The following is a 20397-nucleotide window of genomic DNA, read 5'->3' as shown; positions in this document are numbered from 1 at the left end:
TTCCCCCAGCCATCCCGGGTTGCCAGGGGGAAAGATGTCAGCCCTACCAGCCACAGAGAGGGTGGCACTCTCTAGCATTCTTCTGCCTGCACTTTCCCCTTAAGGAAAACACCAAATGGGAACAAGAGTCTTCTCACTCACAGACTTTCAACAATGCAGTGGAAGCTAGAACCTTCCCTAGGATCCATCCCAATTTGCCTTTCACAGAAAGCCTGATATCTCGCTGTACCCTCATGGAATGAAAGACAACGATTCTGGAGGTAGCTAAAATGCACGCAGATGAACAATTTAGTTAAAGTGCCAAAGTGCCCAGGGCTTCCAGGTTAGGAAGTCACTGACTAGGATTAGAGCAACCCACTATCACACCATAGGTATATGACAATGGTATAAAGCTTCACTACAGAGATAAATATTATACTTACAACCTGTTGACTATGACAAGAAGGGAAAGCAATCCTGCCTTGAAGGGAGAACAACCCTGCCTTATCTTCTGACAGGCTTGAGAATTCAACCGTCCATTCAATATACTGTGCTCGAATTACACCATAAACCCTGTGCTAGCTGCCAAGGGCACAAAACAGTAAGTGAGCTAAAAATGTCTCAACCTCGGAGAGGATTATAGACAGTAACGCATACACAGACAAGCACCGATGTGACCAGAGTATGTTATATGCACATATGAATTTGTCAAAGAATAAAAGTAATTAAAAATGAGCAAGCAGTAGCTAATGGGAAATATGTAGGCAAGAGTACAGAGAAGGCACATATGAGCCCAATATTTTGTTACCTAAGATGCACATAGCATATGCCAGAGGGATGATGTTTCTATTTTAAGGATGTATGGCTACAAGTAGAAAAGAAAAACAAAAGAACAAGAGAAGAAACAAAGCAAAATTATTCTTCCATTTCACCAAATTTTGCTGCGTTGTTTGTTTGTTTGTTTGTTTAGAATAAGACATGTTGGATACACAAGACACCAACTGTTCTCTGGAATAACTCTAAAGATCTAACTCTTGTTTGGTTATTTTCCTGGAGGCTTTTTTTCAGGATTTTTTTATGTCTTGCTCTTTGAAACATGATCTGACTCTGTTACCCAGCCTAGCCTCAAACCTGTGCCGACCATCAATTCCACCATCAATTCCCAGTGTGCTGAGATTATAGCCTGTGCAAGGACACTCAGCTAGGGATAGGATTCTCATTTACTTTAAATCAATCTGGAGATCTCAGAGTCAGTACAAGCAAGAAAGGAGACAGGAAAAAAACAGACAGACAGGAAGAAACTCTTTTTAAACTCACGTGTTAATAAACCACCTGATATGTGGGCCCAAATTAACTCTGAATGGCCTTAGAAGAAAATCTCCCTAGAGAATGAATCTTGCAGGTAAGCTGACAGCAGTTCCAGGAGGTTTAGAGCAAAAGTTTACATACCCAGACAAATTGAGCAAGTGAAAAACGCAGTTACTCTGTGGGTAAAACCTCATGAACCCCATTTCTCAGAGCCCAGAGCTCAGCAGAAACCCACTGAATGGTTCTTCCCGTGTCAACCCCACTAGAGATGGACCTTCCGCAAAGTTCCAAAGCAATTCCAGGTCAGCAGGGGGAAAATGAAATCCTATGAATCATTATTATCAGCACAAGTTGTTAATGTGTCTCTATTTTCTGTCTCATCAAACAACGAAGGCCAGGTTCAAATGTAAAAGCCTCTTGGTGTCATACTGGCACATGGCAGCTCAGAACAAGATGGGCCCCAGTGTTTGCTCTTTTCTTCCTATCCCTATCCAATGCACAGTCCCCATTTCCCAAGGGGGAGGTTGGTTTTGGTTTTGAGACAGCATCTTGCTATATATGCTAAATGGATCTTGACCCCATGGAAATCCCTTTGCCTTAAACTCTTACTGAAATGAACTGCCACGCCCAGTTTCAATGACAGTACGAAATGCAGTTTATATTCATTTGTTTATTTTTAAATTTTCACCCATGTACACACCGTATTTTATCATATGCACCTGCCATTAGTCCCTCCTACCTTTTCTAGTGTCCTACACACCATTGGTCACCCATCTTCATGTCCTCTAGATATTTTTGTCACCTATAACCCCAAGTCCAAGAAATACTGCCCATATGCATACGGATGTCGGGCCAAAGCCACATTCCAAGTGGTAAGAGTGTCTAATATGCATGTATACAATGCATATTTCATAGCCCACACCTGCATGTGTACTTTGGCCTAACAATGAAAATATTATACAAAACTGACTTAAGTAATTTTACTATCCTCGATGTGTTGCTAGATTTTGGCCATTATGACAGCACATGGAGGTTCCAATACATTATTTGGGAGAGCATATTGGAGAATAAAGTAATTAACATCATGGTGGACAGGAAGTAGAACAGAGACATGAAGGTCCAAGGAAAAATGTGCCCTTGAAAGATGCCACCTGTGATCTTCTTCCTCCTTCAGGGCCTGATCTCCCATAAAACATCTATTCATATTTTGAATCCACTGATTAGATCAGAGTCCTTATCATCTGGCCATCCCTGGAAATGGCTTCACAGACACACCCAGGACTGTGCTTAACTAATCTCCCAGGTAGCTTCAAACCCAATGGTGCTGACAATCAATTAACCACCCCCCTTTATATGGGCACACTCTACCTTTTGCCTGCTGAAAACTATGACCAAGAAAAAGAAGTATGGGCCCTTCTGTCTGCCCTTATATACATTAATTTTCGTGAAGTAGTTGACTGACACATAGAAGCGACACAGTGAAAAGAAAGGTACACGCCCTTAGTTGTTTGCTTCTTTCTTAAAATGTCATTTCATTCTTTCTGGGTCTGAAGTTCTGCTTTGAACTGGACATGTGACTTCTCTGAGTGTCCGAAAATCTGCTCACGTGGTTCCTGGTTCTAGGCACATATTTGTCTTTGAGTCTCTCAGCTCCCATACATTTTAGGTCCATGTGAATTCTGAATAAATGAGCACTGTGAACCTACATGTAAATGACAAGGCAAGGAACAACATACACATACACACAGACACTAACACACAACACACATGCATGCACACACATACTAACATAATGCACACATGTTACACCGAGACACACAGAGGGAGAGTCAGGGGGAGATGAGATTCCCCTCTTCTTAGGCACAGTCTCCTGGCCCTATAAGATACAAATTAAGAGGTAAAATTGTTAATAATTTCAAGACAACTACAGCAGAACATTAAAACAGTAGACTCTTGTGGGAACAGGAATGCATAGTATATTAGACGTCGTCAGTCTGAAGCACAGGAAATTAGTCCTAAGAAAACACAGACCAGGAAGGGCAGACATAGAGCCAAGCATAGGAAAGAAAGTCCTTCCAAAACTGCTTCCAGGAGCAACTGAGACTTAGAATAAAACACACTGCTTGCAGTCTCTTTGGGGAAGAGATTAAGCCACATCCACCTTGAAGTTAGCTTGACTCTGGAGACCAGACTCTTGGAATAGTTATCCTTCCATCTCTCTGGAATCAGAAAGCCAATCACAAGCTGGTGCCAATATTGGAGATGCCTCCGATTTTCAGCCAAGTAGCATTTTCAGTTAATTCATTGATACCACAGTCACAATTACAGTGGTGCCATGAATGAGATCTGAGCTTAATGAAGGACAACAGTTATTTTCTTTGGTATTGATGGTTATTTGAAAAATAATCATATTCATTATTGCTTAGATATAGTAATCAGTATAAGTAGTAATTGCTGACTGCCCAAGGCTTCTGCTAAGACACCTCATTTTCCTTCACAGAAATTCTATGAGGTCCCCAATGTCATTGACCAAGTTTGTTACATCAGGAGATAGAGTCTGGGAGTGATTCAGCAAATTAACTGAGGTCACACAGTTCATCAATGGGCTGAACCAGGGGGTTCTACTACTTTAAACATATGTCTTTATTTGGATGCATCTCTATGAATTTAAGTCCTACTTGCAGGCAGGTGGGACTTGTCACTGACCAGACAAGGTCATTGAAATCTATTTCTAGAATAATAGTATAGAGAACTTTTAATATTTTTAAAATTTATCTGGCATCAATGAAAATACAAGTTATAGCTGATATTTATTAATTTACTTCCTAGGAAAGACTTTTTAAATACTGTTGCTATAGATATCATTTTTTTTTATCAGCTAGCCCAGTTGCCAAAGGCTAGGATCTTGTAGGTGCAGGAAACATTTTATCTTAATATTTCCATATACAAGAAACATTTAATGGAGTTCCACCTGAAGAAATAGTTTACAATTACTGGAATATCCTGTATGCTTTTTTTAAAAAATAGGTGTTTACACTGATGAACAACCAGGTGCTTGAAAAGAAGCCAAACCCCTTACTGACTCACTGAAAGAAACTGTTCTTTGCATAGCTGTTGAGTTCAGCATTATGAATCATCAAATTACTAACAATGTTCAGAGTTCATTGGCTGTCTTTCCTGTTTGTTTTGCTATCTGTTTTGAAGCTAGGTAACAGGGTGATGGAGTCTACTAGCTAAAATAGTTGCTAGTTAATTGTCTCTGTAGTTTGTTTCCTCCTCTGTTTTACTCCAGGGTTGAGTCAGACCTACATGCAAACACTGAACTAAATACTCCTGCCTAGTAGTGAATCAGTATCCCTGAATACTAAGCAGTACGTAAGTATCAAAGGTAACAAAGAGAAGATCCCAAACACTGGAACTGATTCATTAATAACCACATCTGAAAATGGAGAAAGCTTTTTATCCTGATTATCTGTGTGCTGTGAGCAATTAAAACAATTGGCAATAGCAACAGCATCAAAATTCATATTATCAAATTAAACAGAGATTCACTTTTCACACCAACAAAGTATCCTTAGAGCTTTGTAGAAGTAAATGCAAGGACTATGCTCTCATCTGCAATCTCTTGGACCACAAATGAGCTGCCATCTTCCTAAAAAGCAGCTGGTAATATTAAGGTCCACAAAAGTCTTTAGCCCTGGACATATCAACTTGTGACCATATATGTATCATAAAGAAATAGCTAAAATTATAATAATGTTCATAGAGACAAGATTTGAAAGATCTCAAATGAACATAATCTTAATATTTACTCATATAATAAAATTCTTCATTTAAAATTGGATTTATTAAATAGTTTCCAGGCATAATAAAATGACTTGAAATGCATATATAATCACTAATTATGTAAATTAGGAAAATATGTTTCTGTATTTAACTTGTACACTGGTCCCAGGGGAAGCACTAAGCAGTTTCAACATTTCATCAACCTTCTCATTCCAAGTAGGTGTCTCAGTGGGTTGTCAGCAACACATTATACAGTGTTTAGATATCTTGTTTTAGCTTTTTCTTGATGTTTTAAGTTTAAATGTGTGTTGGGAGGTGGGGTCAGTAATAGTCAATTAAACTTTTTTAAACCTTTGGATGTTCCAAACTAAAACAACAAATATGCATGGCTTAACTATCCAAACAGATGTTTGCACACATAGCGAGAAAATCATCTGTATGCTACAAAATTCAAAACACACCCAGAAAGAAAAGAGTCATATTCTAAAGTCATATATCATTTCTAGAAAGAGAGCCATTAAGATAGTATACATTAAAACTTTGGGCTAAACTAAACTTCAGTTATCTGTAAAATTCAATGACATTATTACATAAATCAGGGGACTCCTAATTTGTGCCAGACAATGGAGCTACCACACACTCATACAAACAGTAACAGACCAGCCGAGCTGGGTTCTCCCGCAACTGCCTGTGTGAATGGTCTCCCCACACGGTTCTATATGGAAGCTGGACACATGAGGACCAGGTTGTTCTTGTCTGGGACCATCTCATTCTTCCAGGAAAAAAATCCAAAAATATCTTGCGATCAAGTCTTCATTTTTCTTTACATAGAAATAAAGTCTGGAAAGAATTCTTCCATAATTAAAATTAATTAACCTAGTTATTTCTCTTCTCCTGTGTGTGTGTGTGTGTGTGTGTGTGTGTGTGTGTGTGTGTGTAATTCAATGTATATGTACAAGAAGAGAAGATTTGCAAATACAGGAAGCCCATATTAACTTGAGATACATATGAATGCTTCCCTCTATTCTTTCCAGAAAATGCTTTGATGTCATCATGTAGAGGCCATGGGACAGAGGACCTAATATTTCACACTTGGCGACCAACTGACATAGGTCACTTAGATACTGAAGGGATCATTGACTGATATCTCTAAAGAATCACCCTGGGAGTTATCACAGTCAATACCCAACATGTAAAGTGGGATCATATGGGATACAGTGAAAGTAGCCCCAGGACGATGCCTGCGACTTATACAAACATCTATGAGCCAAAGAATGAGCACGTGAAGTGAGGAAAGTAAATTTCCTATAAAAATTATAAAGGAAGCTTAAATTGCTATGTCCTTGCATGTGTGACAAACTATCCCAAAGGAAAATACTGAATTTTTCTCCTTAAAATTTCCTACAATGGACATAGTGCTACACACCTTTAATCCCAGCATCCTAGAAGCAGAGAGAGGTAGATCTCTATAAGTTCAAGGCCACCCTAGTCTTCATAGTGAGTTCCTGGACAGCCAGGAGTGCATAGAGAGACTCTGTTTCAAATAAACCAATAAATAAGTAATGAATAAATATATCTTTAAATTTCACCAGATGAAAATTTCCAAACTTGTCATAATTTTTTCTAAGTAAGCATGACTTAAAATAACTCCTCCTATCACATGACATCAGTGTTGAACTTTCCAGCCTCAGGAGAAATGGAGAATGACTGTTCCCTGCAAATTCATCCTGATCCCCTCAAACTCCAATAAGAATACAAATCGTTTGGGGAGCTTTTTAAAAATACTGATCTAGGTCAGTAATTCCAAAGGCCTGGGACTCTGTTTTGAATGAAGCTCAAGGGATACCGAGAGCCTCATCTTGAGAATCAAGGGTTGATCCCATCCCCCATGGCTTAAACTCCCTGCCTTCTTCTTGACATCTCACCAGGGTGAACACCTTGAGTCAGGCAGATGAGTGTCTTCTCTTGGCTACAGGTAATTCACTTGGGGTGGGTGACTCAGGGAAGGCTGTCCAGTGATCTAAGCATGGGGAAGAAGATCTGTCTCTGGCAGCAAAACTGTGTGATATGAGCTTCTGATATGGTCTCTGTTCACTTGTTCTGATAACAGTGAGGTCGTGAGGCCAGGAGATGGGCAGAAACTTGACTATATGCATATCTCTAGTTTCCACAGTTACTCTCAGCCTGACCCTTGCTTTTGCAATATCATGTGATGAGTTTCTAATTCCTTTTATGCATATAAATTCATTTAGTTTTCTGTCTCATGCAACCAAAAGAGTGATGTCTAAATATTACTCAGATGATATAATTAATAATTTAGAAAGCAATTTATCTTCCATTTTAAAAAACTTAGCAAGCCAGTCATTGTAATTTTATACAGATAGGCTGCTTCCTCAATTTTGTTCTGGGTCTTAATTCTGTTTCATAGCTGTAACCAAATGCCCTAAAGAACAGCTGAAGACAGGAATGGTTTGTTTGGGTTCATGATTTCAGAGTGTTGGGTCTCTTGTTTCTTTATCCCATGCCTTTGGAACATCATGACAGTGGAAGTTTACAGCAAGAGTCTTCTCCTAGTAGTAGGCAGGAAACAGGAACAAGAAGGAACTTGAGAATCGGTATAATCTTCAAGGTGTGCACCAAGTTACCTCGCACCTCCTCTTAAGGATTTCAGAACCTCATAGAACAGAGAGACTCTTCATTCAATACATGAACCTTAAACTGTAACAGTTGTAGCACTACATGTTCTAGCATTTGGGATATAATATCTATTTGGATTTATTTAGGCTAGAGTCTCCTTCTATATGTTTTTGCCTTCTAATGGCTTATAGCTTAGCCAGAAAGGCCAACAAATAGTTAATATAGTGTAATAAATTATAGGAACACAAAGGAGAAAACAACTTTGATGAGACAGTGTCTCATTGAAATCTGAAAGAAGATTCCAGTTGAATGGGAAAGGAAAATAAGCAAGAAAAATGTTCCCTTTAGTAAAGTATGAATGATTCAAGCCAGAAGCATGAAGACAGCCAAGTCAGAGGTAAGAAGGCCACGGAATAGTAGCTAAGCTGTAAACCCATAAAAGCTCTGAGTAGCCTACCAAAATCTTGGACTTTAATCTTCAGCAATGCACGCTGGTTGTAAAGCATACCAAGGAAACAGGACCATCTTTGCATCGTAACAAGGGTGCTTCCCAATCCAACATGAGGTATCAGGAGAGAGACTCAGTTCTGTCACAGCAGAAAACTACAATCTTTGAGGTAGAGAGCTATTGTGCCAAGATATTTATAGTAAGGACAATGAAAAATTTTATGGACAGTTGATTTTGTCATCTCGCTCACAGTTGTCAACACAGCATCTTTCTTACAATTTGTTGGATATAAGGTTTATTCTCCCTTGTCTTTGTCAACTTCCTGGCTCTTTTGTATTGATTCAATAGTGATCAAATTCTAAGGCCTATCATCCCACTCATCTGCTCAGCTCCAACAGACATGCATTATCACTGTCTTGTCTATCTCTACAGTTTACATTGCTCATTCACAGAGGAGGATCACAGATTTTTACGTTGTTAGTCATTGCTTGTTCAGACCAAAAAGTTTAATTACTTACTGACATCTATTTACTTCCTATATCTTGTTGATTATAAAATTTCCTGATAAGTAATTTCCTCAAAGAGTTCATTCCATGCACATTAGGTGGCCTGAGGCCTAATATTTCTGATATTATTTCTATCTCATGCCTGTATTTAAGTGATCATTGGAGACAGCTTTTAAAACTAACTCCTGAGCTTCTTGAGTCTAGAGTTGCTTTTGAGAAACCTGAACTGGGGTGCATTTGATCACCATTCACATACAGAAGATGGCTGAAGCCATGTGTAGATGTGAGCTCACCCCCTAGACAGAAGCGGAGAGCAAGTACGAGCACTTGAGGAGAGCTGTCATTGAAGAAAGGGACAGAGAAAAAGATACTGGAGACTAAAGTGACAAGGAGTAGCCAGGGGATTGCCAATGCAATTAGAGCATGTTCTGAATATAGCAGTCAGGGTCAAATGAGGAAATGGCCAACAACAAGTACTAAGAAGGGGTCTAGTAAGGTAAGCACACCAAAATGATCATGAGACAGCAAATGAAGGTTCTAGGTTTTCTTTTGAGGGCAGCAGATCCTTTTCATATGAGAAGAGTGTGTCTTGTTTCCAGACACTGGGGAAGGAGTAAAGAACTAGTGAGGTTTTAGTTCATGACCTACGATCTCCATAACTCTTTGGCCTCTGTGGCAAGACAGAATGTTGTGCTATCCAAGATGCAAAGAGAGAAAAGAAGGGATCATGACGCCACTCTCATCTTTCAAGGGTATGGCCCCAATAACCTAATTTCCTCCCACTAGGCCCCACCTCCTAAAGGTTCTACAACTTCTCAGTAGAACCAGAAGTTGATGATCAAGCCTGTAGCATTCGGGCATTGCAAGGAGTCACTTTAAGATATAAACCACAATATGTGGTGTGTTCGTGTTTTCTGCTGCAGCCATTGATCTCAGTGTCTGTTTTGCACATTCATCTACGACCTCAGTGAAGTCAAGACTGTATTTACTTTATACTTATGACAGAGTTGAGTTTACAGTCAACACAGACACAGTAAGTTTATGTTGAACTATTGGCAATTTCAACTTCCTGGAGTTCCATGCCTAATAACCAGCCTACCTAACAGCAAGCTACCTAATAAAGGAAAGAGAGGGTTAAGGTAGTTAACACAAACATGTAAGATAACTGATAAATATTAAACCTTCATCCTCTCAAGTCCTTGAGTGCTCTCAATACGGTAAAATACACAGAACATAAAGTTCTCCCTCTGAGCCTTTCAAAGCACATATCCACGGCATTAAGCACATCCACACTGTTACGAAGGCATCAGCCTGATTCACCATCACCTCAAGCTGAAGCACCATCTCTATTAAACAATAGCTCCCTCTTCCCAGCCCCAGCCCCTGCCCCTGACAACCACTAACATCCTTTCTGCCTCGGAATCAGAGTGCTCTCTGTGAGTAGACAACCAACATCCATCCTTGTACGACATTGTCAAGGCTCATCCTCAGTGTAGCATGTGTGAAGACTTCCTTCCTTTTGAAGGCTGAAAAATATTCCATCATAAATGTCCTCTTCCATTTAGTCATAAGTGGACACTTTAGCTGCTGCTGGGAATGATAAAGCTATAATCATGTGTTCAAATATCAGTTCATGTTCCTGATTTAATTTACTTTGGTATATACCCCAAATGATACTGCTGGGATATATTATGAAGAATCACCATATATTTTCTTAGGATGTCTGCAATACTGTTACCAGAAATGCACAATGCTTTTATTTTATGTGTATCCATACTGATTTTCTGATTTTATCTATCATTTATTGATTATCTATCTATCTATCTATCTATCTATCTATCTATCTATCTATCTATCTATCTATCTTGTGTGTGTGGTCATGTTTGCAGGCACATATGCACATGCATGCAGAGACCTGAGACAAAATCAGCTGTCATTGTTTTTTAAGAGAAAAAAAACCCTTCACCTTTATTTTCTGTTTTGTTTTATTTTTGACAGTCTCTCATTGGCCTGAAACTAGTCAAGTAGACTGGCCTGCCCAGCTCCAAATCTCTCTCTCTCTCTCTCTCTCTCTCTCTCTCTCTCTCTCTCTCTCTCTCTCTCTCTCTCTCCATTGTTCTGAGAGCATTAAACTCAGGTCCCCATGCTTTCACGGAAAGCACTTCACCAACTGATCTATGACTACATTACGCCCTTTATTTCCGTTTTCAATATGCAGCTATTCTAATAAGTGTGAAGAAGTACTTCATGGTGAAGCTCTTTACTTTACCATTTTAGAAACTCTGACTTCTTTCCAAACATCATATTTGTTATAAAAAGATGATAAAGTGTCAGTCAGCCCACAAAGGAAGCTGACATAATTCTCTTCAATTAGGTTTACTCTAATGAAAGAGCCTTGAGGACATGAATGGGCCTTGAGGAAGAAGAAAAAGCACTAGACAGAAACATTATAATTTACAGAGATAGCTGAGCAGAAGGGATCTTTAGAGGGAAGGAGAGGCTTCCCTGAAAGCCTGAGGATGAACTCCATCAAGGTGATAATGAGAGAGACAAAGAGAGACAGAGACAGACAGAGAGAGCTGGAGATAGAGACAGATGCAGAGACAGAGGTAACCATGGGAGGAATAGCAGATAAAGGCCAGAAAAACCTCTTCAGGGAGCAGCTTCATTTTTAGACCAAATCTCCAAGCACTCTCCCTAAGGGGCCCCAGAAAAATCCCCAGAACAAAGGAAATGTCTGACCCTTTATAGTGTTTTAGGAGTAGTGGGAAGTTTCACATCATGTGATTTAGTTCAACATAGCATAAGTGATAAGAATCCTGGGGGAGTCAACTGCCACAAACTTAGAGCTGACCATCATTCAACTCTATCAGAGTTAATGAGCAGGGTGCCATGGCCTGATCAGGCTGTGGGTTCAGGCTTGTTGGTGCAGGTCTGTGTTCTTACAATACTCTTGCCATTCTTGAATCCTGCACTGAGATTCCTTTAAGGTTCATGAGTAAAGAACACTAAACACAGTGACCTCGCCAACCAAGCATTGTTGTGGAGCTGGTGAAATATTTGTCTTCTCTTGTTTCATAAACAAAACCACACCTTTTTTTCCTGTTCACCCTAAAGTAGCCTTTCTCTTCCCTTTAATGGTGCACATTAGATTCTGTTAAAATGTTTATAATTAAGTTCAACTGTGATGCTTTCAAGCATATGCTTAAAAAAAGAAAAAAAGAAGTGGGCTAAAAGTGCTTAGAAACAAGCAATCCAACCAATAATTAGTAAATAACTGGGCTACAGCTACTATTTCACCAAACATAGAGCATATCATATATCATAACATGACTTCACAAGTGTCAGGGATATCTAAGCATAATAATACAAATACAGAAGCTGGCTGTACAAACAATCAAACCCTTAACCACTAAAAAAATACAACCATGTGAACGCCTTGCAAAGAAAATAGGCGGAGCATACAGGATTGTTTGTGTGCCAAGCCTGCTATGCAGAGCCTGTTTCACCTCTTCAGAGAGGTAACTGGCCATCAGGAACTTGTAAGTAAAATGGACAATGTGCAACAAATTCTGTCACTATGGTGAAGACCAACAACTCCTAAAGTTTAATGTGCTCATAGAATCTTTTTAAAATACAGTTTCTTTACCAACCCTACATCTGGCAAAGGATTAATATCCAAAATATATAAAGAACTCAAGAAACTAGACATTAACAAACCAAGTAACCCAATTGAAAAATGGGGTATAGAGCTAAACAGAATCTCAACAGAGGAATCTTGAATGTCTAAGAAACACGTAGATAAATGTTCAATGTACTTAGTCATTGGGAAAGGCAAATCAAAATGAGACTCTGAGATTTCATCTTATACCCATTAGAATGGCTAAGATCAAAAACTCAAGCTACAGCACATGGTGGTGAGGATGTGGAGCAAGGGGAACACTCCTTCATTGCTGGTGGGAGTGCACTTTTGTACAATCACTTTGAAAATTGGTTTGGCAGTTTCTCAGAAAATTGGGAATAGTTCTACCTCAGGACATAGCTATGCCACTCTTGGGCATATACACAAAAGATGCCTCACTATACCATGCACTCAACTATGTTCTTAGCAGTTTTATTCATAATAGTCAGGAAGTGAAAACAACCTAGATATCCCTCAACTGAAGAATGGAAATGCGAATGTGGAACACCTAAACAGTGGAACACTCTTCTGCTATTAAAAATAAAGACATCGTGAAATTTGCAGGGAAATGGATGGAACTTGAGAATGTCATCCTGAGTGAAGTAACACAGAGCCAGAAGGACACATATGGTATGCACTCACTTATAAGTAAACATTGGTCATAACGTGCAGGATAACCATACAACAATCCACAGACCCAAAGAAACTAGGTAATAAGGAGGGCCCAAGGGAGGATGCATGAATCTCACTCAGAAGGGAAAGCAAAATAGTCATCAGAGGTAGATGGAGAGAGATGGATGGAGAGAGGTGGATGGAGAGAGTTGGGTGGGGAGAGATGGATGGAGAGAGTTGGGTAGGGAGAGATGGATAGAAAGAGGTGGATGGAGAGAGTTGGGTAGAGAGAGGTGGGTGGAGAGAGATGGATGGAGACAGGAACTGTGTGGGAAGGTATGTGAGGAGGGGCACTAGGATGATGATCAGATTCGGGGAAGTGGTCTGGGAATGAGAATGGAAATTGGTTGTTGGGGGCATCTCTTGGACTGGGAAAGCTAAGGAAAGTCTCTAAAGGTGACCCTAGCTAAGATTCCTACCAACAGAGGATATAGAGACTGATGTGGCCACCTTCTGTTGCCAGGTGGGATTTCCAGAAGAAGGATAGCAACCCACCCACAAAACCTTCAATCCAAAATTTGTGCTGCCTACAAGAGGTGCAGAGATAAAGCAGGGATAAAAATGAAGCAAAGTTAGAGAATAGCTAAGCAATGGCTGGCCCAACTTAAAACCCATTCCAAGTGGGAGTGCCAACCCCTGACACTGTTCATGATTCTCTGCTATGCTTGCAGACAGGAACCTAGAATAATGCTCTCCTGAGAGGCACCAGCAGTGAATGGAAACAAATTCAGGACCCACAGCCAAACATCAGGTTGAGCTGGACTGTGTGGTTGGGCCTCAGTGGGAGAGGAGGAGCTTAGTCCTGCTGGGACTAAATGTGCCAGGGTGGAGTGGTACCCAAGAAGGGCTTTCTCTTCTCTAAAGAGAAGAGGAGGGGGTAATGGGAGGAGGGATTTGTAAAGCCAGGAAGCTCTCTTTCTTGCAGACTCAGCAACATGCACGCACATATGAACTCCCAGAAACTGAAAGCATGAACAAGTTCTGCACACATTCAAAAGAGACAGCATCTAAGCAGGGGGAAGTGGATACAAAGCCTCAGGTTGCAGCTGCACATACACGTGCAAGCCAGAGTCCTGGCACTAAAAGGGGAAGTATCCATGGGGTCCCACCCCTAAAAAGGAAGCTATGTGAATAGACACCTGCTGACAAAGGGAAAAACCAGTTTCCCCAATGAAGTTTACTGGGTATATTAACCATACTCTAGGGCAGGCTTTATGCCTGGGGTGAACACTATGGTATCTCTGTGGACATTTTGTTTTGGCATTTTTTGTCTTACTGGTCTTTTGCTCCTTTGTTTTTTATTCTTGCATTTTTGTGGGGTGTTGGACTGTCTTGTGCTTTGGGTTTTGATTTGAACAAGAGATAGAGAACATAAAGTGGGGAGGTGGAGAAGTGGGGAAAGAGAAAGCATGACCAAAATATATATGAAAAAACTTTTTAATAAAACAAACTTTTTGTCTGATAAGGAGGCTGCATCCGGTTCTGATGCTTCCCAATCTCTTCCCATTGTTTCTTGACTCTCAGTAAGCTTTGTGACCATTGTCTTCAAGGCCAGACATGCGGTAATGAGTAAAAGGAACTGAAGTATGTACATGGAAGAAAGCATGCTTATAATCCTGCGAATTCTGTCTGTATTAGTGAGCCACTGCCTCTGGCCTGTAAATGGCATATGTGACCTCAGAATCTTTCTCTCTCTGTCGGAGGACAGGACGGCTGGAGTGAACTAACGTATGAGATCTACATCTGAACTCCATAGGAGAGCCTAGATCTGCCAGAGCTGGTCACTTCTTCCCATGTCTTGTGAGCCGTGATAAACTCCCAGCAGGTTACACGCCGGTTTTCTCGCTTCTCCTGAAGGCAGACGTTATTAGAAACTGATGACTATTTCAAAAATAGCTGTTTTCCCTCCCCCGCTTGCAGAATGAGGTGGTTACCACCAGCATTTTCTGTGAGAAATTGGTTAGGTTTCCCCAAGTAAAACTCACAAAAACTGGGTGCCGCCAGGACTGGATCATCCTGAGTCCACACTGAGCCTCCAAGTCTTGACCAATCCAGTTCAGGTCTTCCTGACCTGCCACTGCTCTATAACCAGTGTCATACAGAAGACAAGCCAGTGCTCACTGAACACTAGGCTGGCAGGTCTGCAGAGTCCTGTCTTTAATTCTTTAATTTTGTCTTTCTGAAGCAGATTTTATTATCCTTACTGTGTTGTCCAGGAAATGGAACGACAGAGAGGCTAAGTAGAACAATCATGTTCACCCAGTTACTGACAAAGGTGGGGTTGAACTCAGCCCAGAGAAAACCATTGTTCTTTACAGAGTGTCCCCCCCACCCCTGGCATCTGCAAGTTCCCATCTCCTTTCGGAAACAGTCAGGAAAACAAAGTATGAACATCAGATTTCCTCACTTAACATAGCTGCGAACGCCATGAATATGAGCAACCACTATTTTGAAAGAAAGCATTGTTTTTAAAAGACATGCTTTATGTATAGTGATATCACTTACACATTAAATAACTGTAACAAAATAATTTGATCTAGTTTTAGACAGAACAGAATGGGAGAGCTTAGCAAAAACCTTTCCCATCCCAAAACAAATGTATCTTTTTAAAAAACAAAAAAACACTTTTTCTAACTCAGTCAGTGTGACAAATGCACACAGTGACTAATTGTGGCTAATTCCTAGTCCACTGATGGAGAACATAATGAACATGCAAGCCCAATCACGACCTCAAAGGAGTCGCCCGTTCTCCTGTAACACAAGCGTGGTTCTTGCTACTTCATTACACAAAAAGTTGAATTTACATACATACCACGGGGAGGGGGGGTGGGGAGAAACATATTACAGTTGAAACTAGAAAAAAAATTAGTTTTCTATCATCTTTCATAACTCCCGCAGCCTTTTGATGGAGTGAAGGAAAACACTCTAATTATAAAATAATTCTGCACCATTGGGAAGACTGTGTAACTCTGCTCACTCCAGTTACCAATCAGAAGGAATCTTGCTATTGTGCCCACCAGAGTAAATGCTTTGGGATCTAGATCTTTGTTATTTTTAACTAGGAGGAGTAGAAGTGCAGGCTATTTCTTCATCCATGACATTCTGGCTTCTTTTTTAAGCACCATTCTGGTATCTGCCAAAATAGAGCAGAACAGAACAGGGTAATAGTATAATCTCAATCTTGCCCAGTCTTTATGACTCAGCCTAAATCCCATTGCCCTTCAACTCTGTCACCAGCCCTGACTCACCCAAGACGTTAGTAACTGGGGTGTGTCTCCTGTCTGCATCCACTTTGCTATCATTCACTTTTATTACAACACTCATATACCTATGTGATAGGTCTTCATAGGCCAATCTTTTTCACTGATGTGCGTGTCCCCCGTGGGAAAGGATGTTCTATCTCCTGAGCTTATTACAAAGCATGTCCTCCATAAATACCTAAGGGATCACTATGCAGACTGCATGACCAATTCAGTTAGAGTTCCTCACACAGGAAGAAGTCCTCAGACAGGAATTTTGATTTCTTGTCAGTTTCAGAAGTCTTCATGGCAATCTAAGATAAAATATGTGATAGTTTTGGCTTTTTTTTTTTCTGAGACTTTTATCATTGACTTTGATAGTCTTCATCACATACAGGGTTTGACCAGCTATGAGCCAAATTTCTCACAGAGAAAATGATGTGCCCCGGAGGAATGTAATATAAAAGGTACTGCTGGAATCCTGCCTTGGCCTTTAGAATGAATGGTATGAGGTGGGACATAGTATTGGGTGAAGGTCAAAGACTAACGATCTCTGGCTTTATAACTCTTTCTGACTATTTTGTGCTAATAAGTGTCTCTCTAGTTAAAAGACCTTTCCCTGGTCAGGCAAGAGGTTTGGAACTTGTGAACTCTTTGTGAACCAGAGAGAGAAGGAAGGAAAAGAAAAAAAAAATCATTTGCACAGACAACATGCAGACATACACACACATTCATACACACACACACACACACACACACTGGTCAGGCCCAACTACCTGTTTCATCAACTCCACAAGTGTCATGCATACTTACATGTATACACATATACCTATACACATATACATAAGCATACGTATAGACAAACAGACATATACATTTGGTGGATGGGGCTGAGCCCCCAAGCCACAGTTTATGACTTCTCTTTAGCTTTCTTAGATCTTCTTAGACAAAGTTCTTTGGAAATTTACCTCATAGATAAAATATTACACAAAAGGGGAGTTACAGAAGGATGTTGATAGTTAAGTTCAAAGCAATGTTTTATTCTGTAAGCTCATTATAAGTTCAAAGCAACAGTTTCACATGGCCACATTTTACCATAGTGCACACCTTGGCCTCAAACGAATGTTTTTCCTGGATTGCAAATTTGTCCCAAGCCTACATCTCTTGTAGTGTAATCATGAAGTGCATTGTATTCCTTACTATGCAGCCTTTGCTTACTGTTCTATGAGGAGTAGGCACATTCTATTCTTGTTTCTAATTTTATTATATCTTTTTGGCAAAACAACTAAAACCATCTCTTAAAACTTTCTTTCTAAAATTATTTGGTGGGCTGATGCCCAGGAACCATTAGGCTATGTAATAGTGTCAGGAAAGGCATCTCAGCAGCAAGAAGCAATCCTGAGATGAAGTCTCTAAGACTGCATTCTTAACGCTCACCCATCACAGGCTGTGCAAAATGATGGGCCATCTCCAGAAACTTTACTCAATTGCCTTAGTCTTTCCTCAATGGCTCTGACAGGAAATGAGATGGCTTAAGTCAGACCAAGGTGTACACTTAGTTCTCAGTCCTACTGGGTACATGGCTGAGCAACATAGTAAGGCTCAGTTTTCTCCTTTGTAAAGCGGGAGATGGCATCTACTTGTGGTGCTGTGCTGAGGACTAAGTTATTGTGTGAGTGCACCGCATGCACTACATGGCATACAATAAGTGCTTGGTAAATATCATTTGATAATTAAGACATTCTGTCTTAGTCTGGAATCACCATAAGCAACCTGAGACAATTTACTAAGGAATTTATGAGAGGAAAGACAGTAAGTGTGTGAAAGAAATAAAGTGACCGAAGTGAAGCAGCAAGCAGGAACATGGTGACAGACAGTACCACACAGGTCACGTGGGCTGGCCCACAGGGATCTCTATTACACTTAAGAAGTTGTTTTAGCCAGAGACAAGGGCCCTCATATTTCACACACTGCAGAAGACCAGCTCTGCAGATTGGAGCTCATTCTGGTTCTGCGAATGAAGCCGCTTCATTAGCACAAGGTCCATTCTCTACGGAAGAATCCAAGACCTGTTCACTCAAGCATAGCAGGCATGGGCAGGGAGAAGAGGCTGCAGACTGGAATATAAAAGGGATTTGAAGATGTTTGGGTGGAACACTACCTTCCAAGATGTAACTAACTCAGCACAACATACCTAATCAATTTCAGTATGCAAAAAGACAGACGTGGGTGCAAATCTTGTTTCCTGGCTAACCAAACATGGATGCTTGATTGTACACCTCCGAGTCTGTATTTCACCATTTGAGAAGGTGGATGGAGGTACTTTAAAGAGTAACTGAAAAGTGAGTGAGTTCCTGTGAACAACTCTCAGAGGTCTGTTAGACTCAGGTGAGATAAACAAAGAATGCATTGTACAGATCGAGGTGAACAGTAAAGCTCTTCAAACAAACCCTACTTAAGGCAATTTTTGTTCTGAGAATAAGGTCTTATTGACTTTTCATTCTTCCAATTATATGATAAGAATTTAAGAGTCATAAGTTACAATATTTCTGTAGCAGCCACTGAGTTTACAGCTTCAAAGAAGAAATGGGCACTCTGTGCTCAGAAAACAGTAATAGAGAAACCAGGGAGTCAGGAGAAGTGGAGGTGATCAACAACCATGAAATGGGATCAGCCTGGCATAAAAGTCAGGGTCTTCAGTCTGTTTTGCCACTAAGTCAGCTATCATTCCTTGGACCTCAGGTTCTCAACTACAAATCAGTTTTGGTTGAAGTAGCGAATTGAATTAAGGCTTGTTTTACTGTGTGGCTCTCCAGCCTTATTTACATCTTCTTCCCAACCTCCTATGTGGAGAGAAGAAAAGAAAACACCCTCCCTTTGTCCTGCAAAGGACAGTGAAATACAAAGAAGGGAATGATAGGCTGGTTGCACAGGTAAGGCTTCACAGCAAAATAGAATCAGCATCAGAAGCGAATGAGAAAGCTGCTGAGGAAAATGAGTGAGCCCAGGGCTGGAGAGGGACTAGCACTCCGCAGCAACTGCAGAGGACCTGGGTTCCGTGTCCAAGACTCACAGGGACGTTCAGAGCCATCTGCAATTCCAGTTCCAGGAGATCCAATGCCCTTTTCTGACCTCTTCAGGAACCAGGCACACACATATATACATTCAAGCAAAACATTCATATAAATAAAATAAAATTTAAAAAACGTACTTCTTTTTTTAGTGTGTATTTAAGAGACTAATAATGACAGGGGATACTTTTCATGAAGTGTGAACATACTATTTCAGCAGGAGGAAAAATTTCTTGTTGGTAAAATTCGGGAATAAGACTAGAGTTGCGAGTTAGCACCAGATTGAAATGAATTCTGAAGTACAACATGTGCCAAACCAAAGGAAAGAGAAGCTCTCGAAGAATTCGAAAAAGGAAGAGTGAAATGTGTAAGTCAAACAGGCCAGAAATTACCCTGCCCAACTATATATTTGAAAAAAGACCTTGCAGATTGGGGATTTTTGCAGCATGAAGCTAATACTGTAGAAAACAGTTGGCCAGAGCACAGAGCGCTAACAGGAAGAGACAATGGAATCACCTGCAGCACTCGCTCATCACTCAGATGTAGGAAAGCAAGTCTCCAGTGCTGGCTTCAGACTACAGAGCTCTGGAAATAGATCCCCCTCAGTTGGTCCGGGTTGAGTGTGTGGGTTTAAATGAAGGATCAAGAAAGAACTTCCGTACTTCCTCATAGCATAGAAAACATTTGGACAGGATAATTCTGGATTAATATTTTTGAGATGGGTGGATGGCTCCATCCCTCAACAGGGGGCCAGGCCTAACCACTGCATATGGTCTCTACGGGTTCTCTCTCCCCTTTGTTGGGGGCTTTGGTTAATGTCCTCCTTGTTGAGTCCTGTGAACCTCTTGGGTCCCTGGCATCTGGGCAGGTGGAGCATACAGGGTAACTTTAGCTCTTACAGTATGTTATATTCATTTTTCTAGAAGGAAGATATAAGAAGCTTTTTCATGATAGATTTGACATGGAGAAGTACAAATATGTTTCTTTTATGGTTCTTCAAAGAAAATTGTTATTGATCCTATGAAATGTCTGAGATACAAAGTGAACAGACTAAGGAATTGCTTTAAAA

At 40.4% G+C, this 20397-nt stretch overlaps 1 long non-coding RNA gene across 1 annotated transcript in view; it reads right to left on the bottom strand.

Annotated features, from left to right (window-relative positions):
- Nucleotides 1-14443: 14443 nt before the first annotated feature.
- The window catches only part of LOC110291455, a 10641-nt gene continuing 4687 nt past the window's right edge, over nt 14444-20397 (bottom strand). The window contains exons 2-3 of the long non-coding RNA XR_002377569.1: nt 16267-16571; nt 14444-16151 (exon numbers count right to left, since the gene is read on the bottom strand). This is a non-coding gene — a long non-coding RNA (uncharacterized LOC110291455). The remainder of the gene's footprint in view (nt 16152-16266; nt 16572-20397) is intronic.

The sequence above is a fragment of the Mus caroli genome, chromosome 3 (assembly GCF_900094665.2).
Source record: "Mus caroli chromosome 3, CAROLI_EIJ_v1.1, whole genome shotgun sequence".
NCBI classification, from domain to species: Eukaryota; Metazoa; Chordata; class Mammalia; order Rodentia; family Muridae; genus Mus; species Mus caroli.
Note: the sequence above shows the minus strand (reverse complement) of the source record. Positions and strands in the feature narration are given on the sequence as shown.